Consider the following 5,887-nt stretch of genomic DNA (forward strand, 5'->3'; position numbering starts at 1 on the left):
CAACTCGTGAGAAAGTAGAAATCATGCACTTTCATTTATTTCTTCTTTTTTTTGCTTTTATTTATTTAATCATCTATTTACTCTTTTATTTACTTTTCTTTTTTTTTTAATCTTTTTGGAACACACGAGAAACTATGAACCATGCACGTTCATTTTATTTTATCTCTTTTACTTTTATTTATTCATTTATTTATACATTCATTCTTTTATTTATTTACCTTACTTTGTTTTCCTTTTTTTTTTCCTATATTTGTAACACGAAAAACTTTAAAACAGGCACATTCATTTATTTTTTTCCTCTTGCACGGTTACGGTGGCTTTCTGATGGCACTCACAGCAGCACAGAATCACAATTTGCATGGACAGACAGAGTAAAGAGAGAATAAAAGGTCAGTTTGTATTTTCTAAGCTACAGGATGATTTGACGTGATTCGGTACAAAAATAAGTGCCTGAAAAGTGAAAAGGGATTATGGGAAAGGAACGTCTAGCTGTGAAATAGTTCATTACAGAGATATAATGATTTACTGAATGATGACGAGAGAAAATCACCATCATCATCATCATCATAATAATAATAATAATAATAATAATAATAATAATAATAATAATAATCTGTATATCTTCGTCAGGAAAGTCCATCGTGTGAAATGATTAATTAAGGGAAGCATAGCAATTTACTGAAGAATAACGAGATAGAATAATAATAATAATAATAATAATAATAATAATAATAATAATAATAATAGGAATAATAATAAGTCTACATAACTCCAGTGGCTAATTATGGAATAGCTGTGACGTCACCTAGGTAGTCTGAACGATTCCAACTTTATAAACCCTTTGACTGTTATTTAGAAAATCTTTCCTTACCACTTTGAGACATCTGTACTCGCGCTGTAGCCACCTACAATGTTTACACCTATAGACTCTGAAAAATCTACTCTTTTTTAATCCCTTAATTTCTTGTAGATACTTTTAAAGATCTCATGCGTTACTTCTGGTGCTGTTCGTTGTCTTGTATGGCAGGGAAAGGGTTAATTGATCCGAAACTTGCTTCACCTTCACTCATATCGCGGTGATTGGTTCCTGCGCTCAGTGTGGCTCACTTCTACAGTACTGCCGCTCGTCTTGCCTTCATTCGATTCCGCCCAATTGATGGTTACTATCTAATTGAGTTCCTAATGTGTCGTCCACCGATATATAACGAACAGTCGACCATGTAATATAACGGACTGTTGGGTACATAGCGAACCGTCGACCAAATGTCATAGGGAACAGTCGACCAAATGAAATAACGAACAGTCAGCCATATAACGAACAGTCGACCTTATAATGAACAGTCGACCATATAACGAACAACCGACCTTATAACGAACACTCGACTTTTATAACGAAGTCGACCAAATGATAAAACAATGCGATTATTAAACCAAAATGAAATGCACCAGTCCTAACTTGACCCAGATGAGTGGCATTGTGTGACCTGTAGTGACCTGTTGTTAAAAATATCTGGAAAAAAAGAGGGAACAAAAAAAGAAAGAAGAAAAAAGAAAAGGAAAATAAAAGGAAAACTAATCAGATAACACACAAAAATGACAAAACTTGATCTTTTATGACCCAACATAAAGAAAATAGATAAAAAACAAGAATGAAGAGAAAATCAACCAAGTAATATATAATTAAAACTGACCTAACAAGACTTCAATATGCGACCTGTTTCTTATTATGACCCAAAACAAGCAAGCAAGCAAGAAAGAAAGAAAGAAAAAAAAAAGAAGGAAAAAAAGAAAGTAAAAATAAAAGAACAACAAAGACAAAACTAACGAAACAACATCATCAAAACTAACCTAACTTAACCCTTTGTGACCTGCTCCCTATCATGATCTGACCTTCCAGAGTTCTGTGAACTGTCGCAGACTCGGGCATGCTCCCAAGAGGTGTCCCAGCTGGTCAGGTCCTCGTCAGCGGGCGTTCACCTATCACTAGTGAACGCTCAAGTGCATTTTGGCGTCCTTGAGGTGAGAGGGGACGTGAGGCGACTTGGGAGGCATGGGAGGGGGCCGTGGGTGGATGTGGGCTGGGGGAAGGGGAGCGTGGGAGGAGCCTAGAGGACGTGGGGTAGGACTGGTGGGGTAGAAAAAAAATGAGGGGTTTATCCTGCAGGAGGGATGAGAAGGTTCAAGGATTCCTCTCTTGTCCTTGAGAAGTCCTGTTTGAGGGTGTTTGTGTGGGTGGTGGGGGAGGTGCTGGCCGTTTGTGCAGAGGCTTGTGTTGTGTTGTGTTGTGTGGTGTGGGTTTGTTGTTGTTTTTGTTGTTGTTTTTGTTGTGGTGTTGTTTTTGCTTTGTTGTTTTTTGTTGTGTTTGTGTTGTGGTTTTTATGGTTGTTGTTGTTTGTGTTGCTGTTTTTGTTCTTGTTGTTAGTGTTTTTTTTTTTTTTTTGTGTGTGTGTTTCGTTGCTTTGATTTTTTTCTTTCGTGTTTTTGTTTTTGTTGTGTTTGTGTTGCTGTTATTTTTTTTCTTTTTTTTTTTTTTGCTGTTTGTGTTCCTGCTTTTATGTTCTTGTTGTTGTTGTTGTTGTTGTTGTTATTTATTTATTTTATTTTTATTTATTATTATTTTTTTGCTGTTTTTTTTTTTCCTTGAGGCTTTTCGTGTTATGGTTTTTGTTGTTGTGTATTCTCTTGTGGGACTATTCACTGATTCATCTCTTTATTCATTCATTTATTTATACAGTTATGTTACAAGTATTCCATTATTAAATTTATTGTCACTTGCTTGCCTCTTCTTCTTTTTTTTATTATCCTTATTTCCTTCTCTCACCTCATCCCATTTCCCTCTCATGTCACAGCCTCACTTCCTCTCACATCCCTACCTCACACCATACATCTCTCCCCACATCTTCCCCTACCTCCTCATGTTCATTACCTCCCCATCTCCTCACATTCCCCTCATCTCCTCATATTTATTCACCTCCTCACATTTAATCCCTTCTCTCACCTCCCTTAATCTTCCTTCACCTCACAGTCAATTCATACTTACCTCACACTCTCTTCCCGTCGGTTCTCCCTTCACTTCCTTCATTTATCTCGTTTTTCTCACTCCCCTCACTTCCCCTCACACTTTCCAGGGATGTGAGGGAGACACAGTTAACGTGACCTGTGAGAATAAGACTACTTTCTACTTTGGCTACACTTTTCCCCTCACGACCGTCACCCTTACCTGCGACAAGGGGAAGTGGGACGTCTCCTCACCTGCCCCTTATTATGTGGAGACTCACCTGTGGGAAACGCGGCTCAATGGATGCCACGAAAGTAAGCTACCTGGATTTTGTGAGTTAGGTTAATCAAGGTGTGATTCTTTTTGTTTTGGAAAAGAAAGGAGATTGACGGAAGTGTTAAAAGGGAGAGGAGGGGAAGAGGGGAGGAGGTAATAGTCAGATGATAAATGGGTAAAGGAAAATATGATATGGTAAATGGATGGGTAAATGTGAGAATGAATGAGAATGGAAGAAAGGAAGAGGGGAGGAGGCGATAACTAGATAATAAATGAAAAGGGGAAGGGATGGTGAATAGCTGGTAAATTGATGGGTGAATGTGTGAATGAGGGGGAATGAAAGATAGGAAGAGGGGAAGAAATGAACTAAATGATAAATGAATGATGATAGAAGAGAGAGAGGATGATGGAAAGAAGTGATAGGTAAGAGATGAATAGACAGATAAAGGTATGGAATGAATGAGAACAGAATATAGAAGTGAAAGAAGTTACATATAAGTACTAAATGAATGAATAAAGGCGTAAACGAATGACAATAGGAGACAGGAAGGAAAGAAGCTAAAAAATAAGGAATAAACGGATGAATAAAGATACGAACAAATAACAAAAGAAGATAGGAGAGAGAAAGATAAAAAAACAACAATGATAAATGATAAAATAAACAAAGACACCAATGAATAAAAACTACACTAACCATTTTTTTCTACTCAAACACTAAAAAAACACACAAAAAAAAACATAAAAAAAAACACTTACAAACTCACTTATAATCCCCACCACCACCACCACCACCACCACCACCACCACCAGGAGCGCACTGTTACCTGGAATACCGGATGGAGAGTGACATGAAGCTGACGAGTACCTGGGACGTGGACGTGAAGGTAAACACGTCAGCGGGGAAGCTGGAGAGGCTGGAGTGGGACAAGAAAGTACACGAAGGTGACACGATGATCCTGAAGGTAAAGTGGCAGGAAGCAGGTGGAGGTGGAGGTGGAGGTGAGAGTGATAGGAGGTGTTGGATGGGATGAGGAAGAGTTAACAAGGAAGAAGAAGTAAGATGAGGAAGAGGTTACATGGAGGAAGAGATAAATAGGAAGAGGAAGTAATAGGAGGAGGAAGTAAATAGGAGGAGGAATAGGGAAGAGGTGATAGGAAGAACAGGTGATGGGAAGTAAGAGGTGATAGGAAGGAAGAAGAGGAAATAGGTAGGAGGAAGAGGTAAAATGGGAGGAGGAGGAGGTGATAGGAAGACGAAGAGGTGATAAGAGGAAGAGGTAATAGCAGGAAGAGGTGATAGGAAAGATGAGATGATGGGAGGAGGAAGAGAGGTAAAAGGAGGAGGAAGAGGTAATAGGGATGAGGAAGAGGTAATAAAGATGAGGAAAAGGTTCTTCTTCTTCTTTTTCTTCTTCTTCTTCTTCTTCTTCTTCTTCTTCTTCTTCTTCTTCTTTTTCTTCTTCTTCTTCTTCTCTTTAGAAAGCGAGAACCACAAGGTAATGATAATAAATTAACAAATAAATACATAAAACAAGGAATTATCTTTACATCTTAATTAATATCCTCTCTCTCTCTCTCTCTCTCTCTCTCTCTCTCTCTCTCTCTGCCCTACCACTCCCATCAAATCCTAATATCTTTCCTCCTTTCCTCCTCCCTCCCTTCCTTCTTTTTTCCTCTCTCCCTCTCGCTCTCTCCCCCAGGGCAGCGAGGGGCAGGAGGTGAACATGACTTGCTACAACTCCCGCGCCCTTCTGTGGTCCCAGGACGAGATAACTGCCCGCCATATTTTCCAATGTAACGAGTACGGTAGATGGAAGTGGCAGCGAACCAGGTGCTATGAAGGTAAACGAGGAACGAACGAGGGTAGCGCAAGTAGTAGTAGTAGTAGTAGTAGTAGTAGTTGTTATTGTTGTTGTTGTTGTTGTTGTTGTTGTTGTTGTTGTAAGAGGGGCACCAGCCGGCCAAGGGTAATAATGATCAACAGAAACCTTACCCAGATTGTCAATTGTTGTGGTTTTGTGGCGCATGTGTTGTTGGTTTGTGTAGTATACGTAGGAGGAGGAGGAGGAGGAGGAGGAGGAGGAGGTATAACGAAGAGATTTAAGAGGATGAGAATAGCTAAAAAGAGGAGGAAGGGAAGAAGAAGCGAAGAAGAAGTGCAGAAGCAAGAGGAAGAATTGTAAAATGAAAAGTAAAAGTGGTATTAGTAGTAGTGGTAGTAGTAGTAGGAGGAGGAGGAAGAGGAGGAGGAGGAGGTAAAAGCAACAAATGATAGAAGAAAAATGAGAGAAACAAAACTCTTTATCCTCATTACATAAATGCTGAACAACAAAATAATCAAAGCAGAAGAAAAACAAACACGTAATTTTCTCTTCCTCTTCCCCCAAACAATTAATTATTTTCTCTTTTTTTTTTCAACAGCTTGCATGACGAAAACACAACAGGTGTGCCGCTTTCCCTTCCTGTACGCAGGTGTGAAATACCACAGCTGTATAGAGATGGAGGGGCAGCTGGATTTCATGTGTGGAGTCGCCTATTTTGTGGAGAGTGCCTCGGAACTCCACCCTTGTGACATGGATTCTGTTACCAGTATATGCGACGTAGCTTTATGTG

The sequence above is a fragment of the Scylla paramamosain genome, chromosome 34, assembly GCF_035594125.1.
Source record: "Scylla paramamosain isolate STU-SP2022 chromosome 34, ASM3559412v1, whole genome shotgun sequence".
NCBI lineage: Eukaryota > Metazoa > Arthropoda > Malacostraca > Decapoda > Portunidae > Scylla > Scylla paramamosain.